Source organism: Ailuropoda melanoleuca, chromosome 1 (genome assembly GCF_002007445.2).
Source record: "Ailuropoda melanoleuca isolate Jingjing chromosome 1, ASM200744v2, whole genome shotgun sequence".
NCBI classification, from domain to species: Eukaryota; Metazoa; Chordata; class Mammalia; order Carnivora; family Ursidae; genus Ailuropoda; species Ailuropoda melanoleuca.
Window position 1 is genome coordinate 197,646,170 of NC_048218.1, and position 16,846 is coordinate 197,663,015.

At 40.9% G+C, this 16,846-nt stretch overlaps 1 protein-coding gene across 1 annotated transcript in view; it reads right to left on the reverse strand.

Annotated features, from left to right (window-relative positions):
- The window catches only part of SVOPL (SVOP like), an 82,602-nt gene that overhangs the window by 20,114 nt on the left and 45,642 nt on the right, over window positions 1-16,846 (reverse strand). The gene's annotated exons all lie outside the window — the stretch shown is intronic.

Sequence of the window (16,846 nt, forward strand, 5' to 3'; positions counted from 1 at the left end):
GCGCGCGCAGGGCGGCTGGCGGGCCACCTGCACCGGGGAGCGGGCGGACCGCGGACCCGCACTCTGGAAACGGCAGACTGAGTCCGTGAGCCGGGAGCGTGCACCACCAAGCATCTCACGGAGCTCCGGAGCTCCGGTGTGCTCACTGGATCGAGGCTGAGACCGGGAGCTCCGGGAGCGTCCGCGGGGCGGCTGGCGGCTGGAGGGCCACCTGCACGGGGGAGCAGGCGGACTCGCGGTCAGCACCCGTGAGACACCAGACTGAGACGGGGAGCTCCGGGAGCCCGCGCGGGGCGGCTGGCGGCGGGCGGGGTTGGAAACACAAAGGACAGAGACGTGCCGGCCCTGGAAGTGAGGGCTGGGACGCCGGGTGTGGGGCGCACATCCCGGGACGCTGCAGGGTTGAGCAGCACCAACAGAAACAGAATTAAAGTGCCCAGAACATCAGTGGAGAACGGGCCGCGATCCCTCTGTTCTGAGACAGAGGCTGAATTTCAGCCGNGGCGGGGTTGGAAACACAAAGGACAGAGACGTGCCGGCCCTGGAAGTGAGGGCTGGGACGCCGGGTGTGGGGCGCACAGCCCGGGATGCTGCAGGGTTGAGCAGCACCAACAGAAACAGAGTTAAAGTGGCCAGAACATCAGTGGAGAACGATCCGCGATCCCTCTGTTCTGAGACAGAGGCTGAATGCTACTGCTGCTCTGACTCTCAGAAGAGGCACAGCAAACCACCAGGGAAAGCCGCCAGAGAACAAAAGCCTAGAAACACCAGCTAACAGGGTGCCCATCCCCATCCCCCCTCGCAAGGGACACAGAGACTCTACCCAAACAGGGTTTTCTGAGTACCTGCAGGCAGGCCCCTCCCCCAGAAGGCAGGCTGAAAAATCAAGAAGCCCACAACCCGGAGCGCCTGAGTGGCGCAGTCACCAAGCACCTGTCTTCGGATTAGGGTGTGATCACAACGCTCCGTAAGGAGTCCTTCATCGGGCTTCTCCACCGGGAACCTGCTNGGGAGCCTGCTTCTTCCTCTCCCACTCCCCTGCTTGTGTTCCCTCTCTCGCTGGTTGGCTCTCTGCCACATAAATAAATAAATAAAATCTTTAAAGAAGAAGCCCACACCCCTAAGATCTCTATAAAACAAGTGTGCACANGGCGCACGGCCTGGGTCCCAGTCAACACTTGGGCTCTGGACAACCCTGCAATCTCTCTTCATCAGAATGACGAGAAGGAGAAGTCCCCCCCAGCAAAGAAAAGATAATGAGTCTGTGGCCTCTGCCACAGAATTGGCCTCGGCCACAGAATTAATACATATGGATGTATCCCAATTATCAGAAATGGAATTCAGAGTAACAATGGTCAAGATGATGAGTAGACTTGAAAAAAGTATTAACAAAAATGTTAATGAGAATATAGAATTCCTAAGGGCGGGAATGAGAGCGAATCTGACAGAAATTAAAAATTCTATGAGCCAAATGCAGTCAAAACTAGAGACTCTGAAGGCCAGGGTCACCGAGGCAGAGGAACTTATTAGCGAATTGGAGGATGGATTAGTAGAAGAAAAAACGAAAATAAAAGCTGGACTTAAAAAAATCCACGCCCACGAATGTAGGTTACGGGAGATTACTGACTCAATGAAATGACCCATNATTACGGGAGATTACTGACTCTATGAAACGATCCAATGTCAGAATCATCGGCATCCCTGAAGGGGTGGGGAAAAACAGAGGTCTAGAAGAGATATTTGAACAAATTGTAGCTGAAAACTTCCCTAATCTAGCAAATGAAACAAACATTCGTGTCCAAGAGGCAGAGATGACCCCTCCCAAGCTCAACTACGACAAACTACGCCACGTCACGTCATAGTGCAATTCGCAAATATTAGATCCATGGATACAGTATTGAAAGCAGCCAGGGCAAAGAAATTTCTCAAGTACCAAGGCCAAGGTATCAGAATTACGCCAGACCTGTCTAAACAGACCTGGAATGAGAGAAAGGGNCCTGTCTACAGAGACCTGGAATGAGAGAAAGGCTTGGGGGGGCATTTTTAAAGCTCTTTCAGAGAAAAACATGCAGCCAAGGATCCTTTATCCAGCAAAGCTGTCATTCAGAATTGATGGAGAAATAAAGACGTTCCAAAATCGCCAATCATTAACCAATTTCGTAACCACGAAACCAGCCCTACAGGAGATATTAAGGGGGGCTCTATAAAGGTAAAAAGGCCCCAAGAGTGATACAGAACAGAAAGTCACAACCGATACAAAGACTTTACTGGCAACATGGCATCATTAAAATCATATCTCTCAGCATTCAGTCTCAATGCAAATGGTTTAAATGCTCCCATAAAATGCCACAGGGTTGCAGATTGGATAAAAAGAAATGACCCATCCATTTGCTGCCTACAGGAGACGCATTTTGAACCCAAAGATACATTCAGACTGACAGTAAAGGGACAGAGTACCATCTTCCACGCAAATGGACCTCAAAAGAAAGCTGGAGTAGCAATTCTNAATGGACCTCAAAAGAAAGCTGGGGTAGCAATTCTCATATCAGACAGATTGGATTTTAAACTAAAGACTATAGTTAGAGACGCAGAAGGGCACTATATAATTCTTAAAGGATGTATCCAACAAGTGGATATGACAATTATAAGTATATATGCCCCCAACAGGGGAGCAGCAAGATACACAAGCCAACTCTTAACCAAAATAAAGAGACATATAGATAAGAACACAGTAATAGTAGGGGACCTCAACACCCCACTATCAGAAATAGACAGAACACCCTGGCAAAAACTAAGCAAAGGCAAAGAATCAAAGGCTTTGAATGCCATACTCGACGAGTTGGACCTCATATATAGAACACTACACCCCAGAGCCAAAGAATACTCATTCTATTCTAATGCCCATGACCATGGAACATTCTCAAGAATAGATCATGCTCTGGGACACAAAACAGGTCTCAGCCAATACCAAAAGATTGAAATTATCCCCTGCATATTCTCAGACCACAACGCTCTGAAATTGGAACTCAACCACAAGGAAAAACCTGGAAGAAACTCAAACACTTGGAGGCTAAGAACCATCCTGCTCAAGAATGACTCGATAAACCAGGAAATCAAAAAACAAATTAAACAATTTATGGAGACCAACGAGAATGAATACACAACGGTCCAAAACCTATGGGATACTGCAAAGGCAGTCCTAAGGGGGAAATACATAGCCATCCAAGCCTCACTCAAAAGAATAGAAAAATCTAAAATGCAGTTTCTATATTCTCACCTCAAGAAGCTGGAACAGCAACAGAGGGACAGGCCTAATCCACGCACGAGGAAGAAGTTGACCAAAATTAGAGCAGAAATCAATGAATTAGAAACCAGGACCACAGTAGAGCAGATCAACAGGACTAGAAGCTGGTTCTTTGAGAGAATCCATAAAATTGATAGACCACTGGCAAAACTTGTCCAAAAACAAAGAGAAAGGACTGAGATTATTAAAATTATGACTGAAAAGGGAGAGGTCACGACCAGCACCATTGAAATTGCAAGGATTATTAGAAACTTTTATCAACAGCTATATGCCAAAAAACTAAACAATCTGGAAGAGATGGAGGCCTTCCTGGAAACCTATAAACTACCAAGACTGAAACAGGAAGAAATAGATTTCTTAAATAGGCCAATTAACTATGAAGAAATTGAGTCAGTGATAAACAACCTTCCAAATAATAAAACTCCAGGCCCAGACGGTTTTCCTGGGGAATTCTACCAAACATTCAAAGAAGAAATAATACCTATTCTCCTAAAGCTATTTCAAAAAATAGAAACAGAAGGAAAGCTACCAAACTCATTCTATGAGGCTAATATTACCTTGATCCCCAAACCAGGCAAAGACCCCCTCAAAAAGGAGAATTACAGACCGATTTCTCTAATGAATATGGATGCCAAAATCCTCAACAAGATCCTTGCTAATAGAATCCAACAGTACATTAAAAGGATTATCCATCATGACCAAGTGGGATTCATACCTGGGATGCAAGCATGGTTCAACACTCGCAAATCAATCAATGTGATACATCATATCAACAAGAAAAGACTCAAGAACCATATGATCCTCTCAATTGATGCAGAAAAAGCATTTGACAAAATACAGCATCCTTTCCTGATTAAAACCCTTCAGAGTGTAGGAATAGAGGGTACATTTCTCAATCTCATAAAAGCCATCTATGAAAAGCCTACTGCAAGCATTATTCTCAATGGGGAAAAGCTGGAAGCCTTTCCCTTAAGATCAGGAACACGACAAGGATGCCCACTCTCGCCACTATTATTCAACATAGTACTAGAAGTCCTTGCAACAGCAATCAGAAGACAAAAAGGGATCAAAGGTATCCAAATCGGCAAAGAAGAAGTCAAACTGTCTCTCTTTGCAGATGACATGATACTCTATATGGAAAACCCAAAGGAATCCACTCCCAAACTATTAGAAGTTATAGAACAATTCAGTAAGGTGGCAGGATACAAAATCAATGCCCAGAAATCAGTTGCATTTCTATACACGAATAACGAGACTGAAGAAAGAGAAATTAGGGAATCCATCCCATTTACAATAACACCAAAAACCATGCGTTACCTTGGAATTAACTTAACCAGAGACGTAAAGGACCTATATGCTAGAAACTATAGATCACTTTTGAAAGATATTGAGGAAGACATAAAAAGATGGAAAAATATTCCATGCTCATGGATTGGAAGAATTAACATAGTTAAAATGTCCATACTACCCAGAGCAATCTACACTTTCAATGCTATCCCGATCAAAATACCGAGGACATTTTTCAAAGAACTGGAACAAATAGTCCTTAAATTTGTATGGAACCAGAAAAGGCCCCGAATCTCCAAGGAACTGTTGAAAAGGAAAAACAAAGCTGGGGGCATCACAATGCCGGATTTCGAGCTGTACTACAAAGCTGTGATCACAAAGACAGCATGGTACTGGCACAAAAACAGACACATCGACCAATGGAACAGAATAGAGAACCCAGAAATGGACCCTCGGCTCTTTGGGCAACTAATCTTTGATAAAGCAGGAAAAAACATCCGGTGGAAAAAAGACAGTCTCTTCAATAAATGGTGCTGGGAAAATTGGACAGCTACATGCAAAAGAATGAAACTTGACCACTCTCTCACACCATACACAAAAATAAACTCCAAATGGATGAAAGACCTCAATGTGAGACAGGAATCCATCAAAATTCTAGAGGAGAACATAGGCAACAACTTCTATGACATCGGCCAGAGCAACCTTTTTCACGACACATCTCCAAAGGCAAGAGAAATAAAAGATAAAATGAACTTATGGGACTTTATCAGGATAAAGAGCTTCTGCACAGCCAAGGAAACAGTCAAAAAAACTAAGAGACAGCCCACGGAATGGGAGAATATATTTGCAAAGGACACCACAGATAAAGGACTGGTATCCAAGATCTACAAAGAACTTCTCAAACTCAATACACGAGAAACAAATAAACAAATCATAAAATGGGCAGAAGATATGAACAGACACTTTTCCAATGAAGACATACAAATGGCTAACAGACACATGAAAAAATGTTCAAAATCATTAGCCATCAGGGAAATTCAAATCAAAACCACACTGAGATACCACCTTACGCCAGTTAGAATGGCAAAGATAGACAAGGCAAGAAACAACAATTGTTGGAGAGGATGTGGAGAAAGGGGATCCCTCCTACATTGTTGGTGGGAATGCAAGTTGGTACAGCCACTCTGGAAAACAGTGTGGAGGTCCCTTAAAAAGTTAAAAATTGAACTACCCTATGACCCAGCCATTGCACTACTGGGTGTTTACCCCAAAGATACAGACGTAGTAAAGAGAAGGGCCATATGCACCCCAATGTTCATAGCTGCATTGTCCACAATAGCCAAATCATGGAAGGAGCCGAGATGCCCTTCAACAGATGACTGGATTAAGAAGCTGTGGTCCATATATACAATGGAATATTACTCAGCTATCAGAAAGAACGAATTCTCAACATTTGCTGCAACATGGACGGCACTGGAGGAGATAATGCTAAGTGAAATAAGTCAAGCAGAGAAAGACAATTATCATATGATTTCTCTCATCTATGGAACATAAGAACTAGGATGATCGGTAGGGGAAGAAAGGGATAAAGAAAGGGGGGGTAATCAGAAGGGGGAATGAAACATGAGAGACTATGGACTATGAGAAACAAACTGAGGGCCTCGGGGGGGGTGGGATAGACCGGTGATGGGTAGTAAGGAGGGCACGTATTGCATGGTGCACTGGGTGTTATGCGCAACTAATGAATCATCGAACTTTACATCGGAAACCGGGGATGTACTGTATGGTGACTAACATAATAAAAAATCATTAAAAAAAATAAATCAGAAATGAAAGAGGAAAATTTACAAATAAAATCTTTTTTAAAAAGGTGGGGGGGGGGGTGTTGCCTGCATGTCTCAGTCAGTTAAGCATCTGCCTTCAGCTCAGGTCATGATCTCAGGGTCCTGGGATTGAGCCCTGAGCTGGCTTAGGGAGAAGCAGGCTTCCTGCTTCTCCCTTTCCCTCTGCTGCTCCCCATGCCTGTGCTCTTTCCCTCTCTGTCAAATAAATAAATAAAATCTTTAAAAAAAAAAAAAGGAAATGTTATCATTGATACTACAGAAATACAAATGATAAGCAACTACTATGAACAATTATATGCCAACAACTTGGACAACCTAGAAGAAACGGATAAATTCCTACATACGATCTACTAAGACTGAATCATGAAGAAATAGAAAATCTGAACAGATCAAATACTAGTAAGGAGATTGAATCAATAATCAAAAAATTTCCAACAAACCAAAGTCAAGGACCAGACCACTTCACTGGTGAATTCTACCAAACATTTAAAGAATACCAATCCTTAAATTCCTTCAAGACACAGAAGAAGAGGGAACATTCCTAACTCATTTTACAAGGCCAATGTTACCCTGATACCAGAACCAGACAAGGATGTCCCAAAAAAAGAAAACAATAGGCCAATAGCTTTGATGGACACAGATCCAAAAATCCTCAACAAAATATTAACAAACCAAATTCAATAATATGTCTAAAAGATCACACATTATAATCAAGTGATACTTATGCTAGGGATGCAGGGATGGTTTAACATCCACAAACCAATGTGATATACTACATTAAACAAAATGAACAATAAAAATCCTGATCATCTCAAAAGATGTATGAAAAGCATTTGACAAAATTCAACGTCCATTTATGATAAACTCTCAACAAAGGGAGTAGAACGGAAACATACTTCTACATAATAAATCCTGTATTTGACAAGCTTGCAACTAACATTATGCTCAATGAGGAAAAGCTAAAAAGCTTTTCCTTTCAGATCAGGAATAAGACAAAGATACCAACTCTCCCCATTTTTATTCAACACAGTATTGGAAATCCTAGGCAGAGCAATTAAGCTTTAAGAAATGAAATAACAAATTTAAAATCTTCGTTGTACACCTAGGTTGATACTGAAAGTAACACTCCAAAGGCTCATGCGTTTCTAAAATCCACTTGATTGGGGGGCGGGCAGGGACAGGGATCCTTAGGCACCTTTTGTTTTCAACATTAGTCTTCACAGAAATGCTTTGTAGTTATGTTTATATCTAATATTTTTATTTATTATGTTATGTTAGTCACCATACAGTACATCCTTAGTTTTTGATGTAGTGTTCCATGATTCATTGTTTGTGTATAACACCCAGTGCTCCATGCAATACGGGCCCTCCTTAATACCCACCATAGGATTAACCCACCCCCCCAACCCCCTCCCCTCAAACTCAGTTTGTTTCCCAGAGTCCATAGTCTCTCATGGCTCATTTCTCCCTTTCCCCCCCTTCATTTTTCCCTTCCTTCTCCTAATGTCCTCCATGCTGCTATTCCTTATGTTCCACATATAGGTGAATCCATATGATAATTGTTTTTTTTTTAAGATTTTGTTTATTTATTTGACAGAGAGAGAGAGAGGGGGGCAGCGAGAGAGGGAACACAAGTAGGGAGAGTGGGAGAGGAAGAAGCAGGCTTCCAGCAGAAAAGCCCTATGTGGGGCTCGATCTCAGAACTCCAGGATCACGCCCTGAGCCGAAGACAGACACTTAACGACTGAGCCACCCAGGCGCCCCTCTTTCTCTGCTTGACTTCTTTCACTTAGTATAATCCCCTCCAGTTCCATCCATGTCGATGCAAATGGTGGGTATTCATCCTTTCTGATGGCTGAGTAATATTCCATTGTATATATGGACCACATCTTCTCTATCCATTTCTCTGTTGAAGGACATCTCAGCTCCTTCCACAGTTTGGCTATTGTGAACATTGCTGCTATGAACATTGGGGTGCATACGGCCCTTCTCTTCACTACGTCTGTATCTTTGGGGTAAATATGCAGTAGTGTAATTGCTGGGTCATAGGGTACTTCCGTTTTTAACGTTTTGAGGAACCTCCATACTATTTTCCAAAGTGGCTGTACCAACTTGTATTCCCACCAACAGTGTAAGAGGGATCCCCTTTCTCCACATCCTCTCCAACATTTGTTTCCTGCCTTGTCAATTTTTGCCATTCTAACTGGTGTAAGGTGCTATCCCAATGTGGTTTTGATTTGAATTTCCCTGATGGCTAATGATGTTGAACGTTTGTTCATGTGTCAGCCATTTGTGTGTCCTCTTTGGAGAAGTGTCTGTTCATAACTTCTGCCCATTTTTTAACTTGATTATTTGTTTCTTTGGGTGTTGAGTTTGAGAAGTTCTTTATAGATCTTGGATACCAGTCTTTTATCTGTAGTGTCATTTGCAAATATCTTCTCCCATTCCGTGGGTTGCCTCTTTGTTTTGATGACTGTTTCCTTGGCTGTGCAGAAGCTTTTTGTCTTGATGAAGTCCCAAAAGTTCATTTTTCTTTTGTTTCTCTTGCCTTTGGAGATGTGTCATGAAAGAAGTTGCTGCGGCCAATGTCAAAGAGGTTGCTGCCTATGTTCTCCTCTAGGATTTTGATGGATTCCTGTCTCACACTGAGGTCTTTCATCCATTTGAAGTTTATCTTTGTGTATGGTGTGAGAGAGTGGTCAAGATTCATTCTTTTGCATGTAGCTGTCCAATTTTCCCAGCACCATTTATTGAAGAGACTGTCTTTTTTCCACTGGATGTTTTTTCCTGCTTTGTCAAGGATTAGTTGACCATAGAGTTGAGGGTCCATTTCTGGAGTCTGTATTCTGTTCCTTCGATCCATGTGTCTGTTTTTGTGCCAGTACCATGCTGTCTTGGTGATCATAGCTTGTAATATAGCTTGAAATCTGGCAACATGATGGCCCCAGCTTTGTTTTTCTTTTTCAACATTCCTGGGCCATTCAGGGTCTTTTCTGGTTCCACACAAATTTTAGGATTGTTTGTTCCAGTACTTTGAAAAATGCCATTGGTATTTTGATCTGGATAGCATTGAAAGTGTAGATTGCTCTGGGCAGCATAGACATTTTAACAATGTTTATTCTTCTGATCCATGAGCATGGAATGTTTTTCCATCTTTTTGTGTCTTCTTCAATTTCTTTCATAAGTGTTCTGTTATTTTCTAGAATATAGATCCTTTACCTCTTTGGTTAGGTTTATTCCAAGGTATCTTATGGTTTTTGGTGCTATTGTAAATGGAATTGATTCCCTAATTTCACTTTCTACAGTTACATTCCTATACACCTATAGGTGTATAGGAAACCAACTGATTTCTGTGCATAGATTTTGTACCCTCACATTACTGAATTGCTGCATGAGTTCTAGTAATTTACAGGTGAAGTCTTTTGGGTTTGCCACACAGTATCACGTCATCTGCGAAGAGAAAGAGTCTGACATTTTTGCCAATTTGAATACACTTTATTTCTTTGGTTGTGTGCTGATGCTAGGACTTCTAGTACTGTGTCGAACAACAGTGGCTAGAGTGGGCATCCTTGTCATATTCCTGATCTTAAGGGGAAAAGCATTTTCCCCATTGAGGATGATATTTGCTGTGGGCTTTTCATAGATGGTTTTTATGAAATTGAGGAATATTCCCTCTATTCCTACACTCTGAAGAGTTTTAATCAGAAAGGATGCTGTATTTTGGCAAATACTTTTTCTGCATCAATTAAGAGGACCGTATGGTTCTTGTCTCTTACTAATGTGATCTACCACATTGATTTGTGAATGTTGAACCACCCTTGCATCCCAGGGATGAATCCCACTTGGTCATGATGGATAATCCTTTTAATGTACTGTTGGATCCTATTGCCTAGGACCTTGTTGAGAATTTTGGCATCCATATTCATCAGGGATATTCGTCTGTAACTCCTTTTGGATGGGGTCTTTGCCTGGTTTTGGGATCAAGGTAATGCTGGCCTCATAGAATGAGTTTGGAAGTTTTCCTTCCGTTTCTATTTTTTAAAACAGCTTCAGGAGAATAGGTATTATTTCTTCTTTGAATGTTTGGTAGAATTCCTCTGGGAATCCATCAGGCCCTGGACTCTGGTTCTTTGGGTGGTTTTTGATCACTGCTTCAATTTCCTTACTGGTTATTGGTCAGTTCAGATTGTCAATTTCTTCCCGTTACAGTCTTGGTAGTTTTATTGTATTTTGTTCAAAATCAATTTTTATAAAATTCTAGTCAAAATATTCAATTAAAAGGGCCAGAAAAATAATCCTATGAAGCTTATAGCTAATTGATTAAAAACAATGCTTGCAAGCAGCAAGGCATACGAATTTAATCCAGAAAAGCAAGGTTAAGTTAAACTAAACAGTGAAAGCTCAAATAATACACTGGACTCAATTTTGGTAATGTACTTTGAAGCATCTTGAATTGTAGAATTATTTAGGGTTGCTATTTTTGGATACATTTATATTACCCTAATGGAACACAATTGAGAACATCTGAATATTACATCTAAATGTGTGTGTGTGTGTGTGTATGGGTGTGTGTGTGTGTGTACACATAAAATAAAATACTCAGCCATAAAAATCTTGCCATTTGTGACAACATGGATGGAACTTGAGTACTGTACTAAGTTGGAGAAAGACATGTACGGCATGATTTCACTTATATGTGGAATCTAAAAAGTAACAAAAGAGAATCTAGACTTACAGAACAGATTAGTGGTTGCTAGAAGGGAGTAGAATTTGGGGGTAAACTAGATGAAGGGGATTAAGAAGTACAAACTTCCAATTATAAAACAAGGCATGGGGATCTAATATACAGCATGGGGAATATTAATCATTTTGTAAGGTGACAAATTGTAACTAGACTTATTGTGGTGACTGTTTGGCAATATGCACAAATGTCAATTCATAATGTTATACCTCAAATTAAAAAACTCACACACAAAGAAAAATGAAGTAAAGGCATCGAAATATGAAAGCAAGATGCAAAACTGTCACGGTTTGCAGAAACACGATATGATCTACAGAAAATGTTAAAGATGCCACCCAAACCAACTGGAATAAATGAATTCAGTGAAGTTGCAGGATACAAAATCAATATATAAAAATATGTTGTTTCTATTCACTAACAGACTTTTAAGAAAAATTAAGATAATCCCATTTATAATCGCATTGAAAAAATACCTAGGAACGAATTTAACCAAGGAGGTGAATTATGAGACACTGATGAAAGAAATTGAAGTTATAAATAAATGGAAAGATATTCCATGCTCATGAATTGGAAGAATTAAAATTTTTAAACGTCCACACTGCCCAAAGTAATCTACAGATTCAGTACAAGCCCTAAAAAAATTCAAATGGAACTTTTTTCACAGAAATAGAACAAACAATCCTAAAACTTGGATATCTTTTATAAAACCATAAAAGATCCCAAATAGCCAAAGCAATCTTAAGAAAAGCAAAGCTAGAGGCATCATATTTGCTGATTTCAAACTATATTACAAAGCTATAGGAATCGAGACAGTATGGTATTGGCATAAGAACAGGAACACAGATCAATAAAACAGAATACAGAGCCCAGAAATAAACCCATGTATATGTAGTCAATTAATTTACAGCAAAGCAGCCAAGAATATATAATGGAGAAAGGAGAGTCTCTTCAATAAGGTGTTGGGGAAATTGGACTACTATCTCAAATCATACATAAATATCAACTCAAATTGATAAAAGGCTTCAACATTAAGACCCCAAATTATAAAACTCCTAGAAGAAACCAGAGGCAGACTTGATGATTTCTTTGGACTTGATACCAAGAGGAAAGGAAACAAAAACAAAAATAAACAAGTGGGACTACAAACTAAAAACCTTCTGCACAGCAAAGAAAAACCATCAACAAAATGAAAAGACAACCAACAGAAGGGGAGAAAATATTTTCAAATCATATATTCGGTAAGGGGCTAATATCCAAAATATATAAGGAATTCATACAACTCTGTAACAAAACAAAACAAAAACCCTAAAAATCTCATTGAAAATTGGGTAGAGGAACTGTATTTTTCAAAGACACTCGGTTGGCCAATAGGTGCACGAAAACATACTCAACATCACTCATCATCAGGAACATGCAAATCAAAATTTCAATGAGCTATCACCTCACACCTGTCTGGATGGCTATTATCAAAAAGACAAGTAATGAGGGGTTGGCAATGATATGAAGAAAAGGGAACACCTGTTTCCTGTTGGTGGGAATATAAGTTGGGATAGCCACTATAAAAACCAGCAGAGAGGTTCCTCAAAACAGGAAAAATAGAACTATGCTGTTATCCAGCGATTCCACTTCTGGGTATTTATCTGAAAGAACTGAAAACACCAATTTGAAGAAAAATATGTACTCCCTTGCACACTGAAGCATTATTTACAATAGCCGAGACATGGAAACAACACATGTCCATTGATGGATGAATGGACATAAAGAATACGGTATACAGAGACAGTGGAACATTATTCAGCCAAAGAAGAAATCCTGGCGGTTGTGAGAGCAGGGATGGACCCTGAGGGCATTATGTTAAGTGAAATAAGCCGGACAGAAAAAGACAAATACCATATGATGTCACTTACGCATGGAATCTAAAAAAACAAACCCAAACTCACAGACACGGAGAACAGATTGGTGGTGGCCGGAAGCAGGGGGTCTGGTGGGAGGGGGGGGTGTGCAAAATGGGTGAAGGGTATCAAAAGGTACAAACTTCCAGTTATAAAATAATTCCTGAGGATACAATGTACAGCATGGTGACTGGAACGATACTCCATTGCATGTACAAAAGTAGCTGAGAGAATCTTAATTCTCATCACAAGAAAAATTTGTGATGGATATTAACTACGATGATTGTGGTGATCATTTAATATATACATATATCCAATCATGACTTTATACACCAGAAACTAGCATGTTATGTGTCAATTATATCTCAATTTTAAAAAGTATATGAATTACCATATTTGGGTACAATGAATATACATGTTCATACATACATACAGTTAGAGATAGTGAAAGAGCTTCATTAAAGTATTTGTGTTTGTGGGACAGCTGGGTGGCTCAGTCAAGCACCCAGCTCTTGATTTTGGCTCGGGTCATCATCTCAGCGTTGTGAGATTGAGCCGCACATCAGACTCCAGGCTCAATGGGAGTCTGCCCCTGCCTCTCTCTCTCTCATGCTGTCTCTCTGCCCCTCTCCCAGCTTATACGCTCTCTTAAATAAGTCTTTAAAAAAATAAAAAAATTAATGTTATCTTAGATAAAATATTAGGTAGTGAAGTTATAATTCAAATTTGTAATTTTTTGTATTTTTAGTGTAGAACAAAATCACATGGAAACCAAATTACTGAAAATGCAATAATCACAAGCCTATTTATGACCCACAAAACATAGATAAAGACCCTTTCCTAGACCAAGCTCTAGCCAGACTGCTCTATGCCTCATCTCACCGGGACCCCAGCCTTGGTCTGTAAAAGACCAGAACAAACACTAGTCCTGTTTCTCACAGCTGAAGGCCACATCCCCAAGATCACCCTCAGTTCCCTTTCATGGGCCTGCATGAGAAACTCAAGTCTGCCCCCCAAGTTTACTGTTTGTTCCCGTCAACACCTGAAGATAGGACCTTTGTCTGGGTTTCACATGGGCCAAACCCCTCCTTTCCACTTTTTATAATTTTTCACTTCCCTCACTCTACTAGCCCACCCCCCTCATTCTCCCTGTAAAACGCCAAAGTTGAATTCAGTTTGCCCTGGGCTCTTTTTCCCTATTGTAATAGTTATTACTGACCAAAATCTGTCCTTGCCCCTTTAGCGCCCAACTTTATCTTTGACAATATATATGTGCAGCTTCTCAGTAAACATATTGCTTATCAGGGGGGCGCCTGGGGGGCTCAGTCGGTTAAGCGTCTGCCCTCAGCTCAGGTCATGATCCCAGGGTCCTGGGATCAAGTCCCATGTTGGGCTCCCTGCTCAGCGGCGAGCCTGCTTCTCCTTCTCCACCTCCCGCCCCCACTTATGCTCTCTCGCACTCAAAATTTTAAAAAAAAATATTGCTTATTAAAATGACTTATGAAAATATGAAATGGGTATTTTTTTCATTCCCATTAACTTGTGAAGTGCTGTATACAATTTTATTCATTGATTTATTGGGTTTCCATGGAGCTGGTCAGGTATTTGATAGGACAACAAAATCATTGCTTAGCTGGGACAATGCAAGTCAGGCTTTTTGAGACCCCTGAAAAATACATGTTTGGCTTTCGTCCTTATTTATGGTAGACTTTTTTTTCTAGGCAGAAATTTAAATTTTTTATGTAGTTTCTTCCTTTTTCTTTCTGAGGGAAACATCTTCCAGAATTCTAAAATCTCTTTTTACAGGAGTAGACATAGAAACGTGAGATTAAAGTCTTAGCATAAGCTTGTTCTGCCCTGGTCCCACCCACCCCCACAATTCACTGTATAACAACCAGGGTGCTCTTTTCCAAATGCAGAACTGATCATGTCACTTACCTGCTTAAAACCCTTAAATTATTTCCCACCAGTCTTCAGGAAAAACTCCCAAGTCTTCACAGTGCCTATAAGGCACCTTCTCTCCCTGCACTCGGCTCCATTCTGCTCATCACAGCTAGTTTCTGTTCTGGAACACACCCATCTCTGTGGAATCTCCAGGCCCCTGTACCAGCAGCCATCCTACTTGAAATGCGATTTCTCTTTCTTAATTGTCAACTTCCTATATTTCAGGTTTCAGCTCCCTTGTCATCTTCCCAGAGAGGTTTTGCCTAAAAAGACCTGTCACCGCTTTCACTTTCATATTACCTCCAAAGCACTTACATAATGTGAAATTATCTTAATTATTTGCATACTGGTAAATTCCCAACTTGAACATCAGTCTCTGGAGAGCGAGAATCTTGTGGTGGTGTGCTGCCCAAAGCTTAAACAATAGGCTTTCCCCGAAAAAGTCCTTGCTGATATCCTCAGTACAAATACTACCACCATGGGTAATTTCAAGGTATGGTGTGACATCAACCAGCTTGCAAAATTGCTTGACAATTTAACAGCTCATTTTCATAAACCAGTGCAGGCCAGCTCCGACCCACCACTGGAACCTCGTCTGGCTTCTTAACTTTAACCAAGAAATTAAACTGAATCAATCAAGGCACAGAGTAAGGGGGCAATAAATGGTGATGAAATGTTAAATTGGAATCAAAGAATTCTCAATTCTATTCCATCAGATAGAGATTGGAGCTAGTTGAGTCCTCTTTCTGCTGTTTCTAACTGCCAAACTGTATGGAGCATTTGCAGACAAGTACTTTGAAGTCGACTTGTTGAATGGGTCATTGTAAGAGGTTCCTAAATGAAGGGCGAAAAGAGGAGAAAGAGGGAGGGAAGGAGGAACAGGAAGAATTAAGTGAAAGTAAAGCTTATCTCCCAGTTGGGGTTTTCCCTGTGGATGGCCTGGCCTCTTAGAAGGCTGTCCACAGGCCAGGTCTGCAGAGTCCTTGTTAGAACTACGCTGGTGGCCCTGCACGCAGCTTCAGCCTCTAGGTGGAACCCCGCAATCTTGTTATCCAGTTACGCCTTGTAATCCTGATACACGCTCAAGTTTGAGAACCACGTCCAAAGAAGGCGGATGGATTATCAGCTCACAAGAGTGACGCCAAGACCTTCCTGTCTGCTTGGAGCAGCTCACCCCACCCCAAACCCAATCAAATATCCTAGGAGTGAACAGATCTCGGATTCTGACCTCCCGTTCCAAATCTGTTAAGAAAGCAAAATATCCCAATTGCGCCATGATTGAAATACTGGACTTAGAAGTACTTTTGTAATTGAGAAATATTTATTTGAATATTTAGCATTTGGCCTTCATTATTAGTGATCACTGATATTAGGTAACATTTATTGTTTATTACGTGTCAAATGTTGGGCTAAGTGCTTTCCGTGTATTAATACGCAGAACAAACCCATGTGGTGGGTGCTATTATTGATCTTTATCTTACAAATGAAGGGGACAGAGAGAGAGGAGTGATTGAACTGTAAGAGGTTACATCCTGGCTGCAGGGTGCCAAGCAGATCAGAGCCCCTGGCCCCAGAAGGTCTGGACCCAGTGGGTGATCTTCCCTGATCCACAAAAACACCAAAAGCTGTGTGGCCTCTAGGTTAAATACCCACGAATACCCAAAAAGCATGTTTCACATGGTGGAAAAACAGAGATGCAATTTCTACTTAAAGCTCATAAAATAAACTATACCGTAGCCAGATTATCCAGAAATAGGATTAATATTTTACTTCTGTCTTTCATCACTATGTTCTTCTCAGCACATGGTGAAATCAGTACAAAAAAACTTTGAAA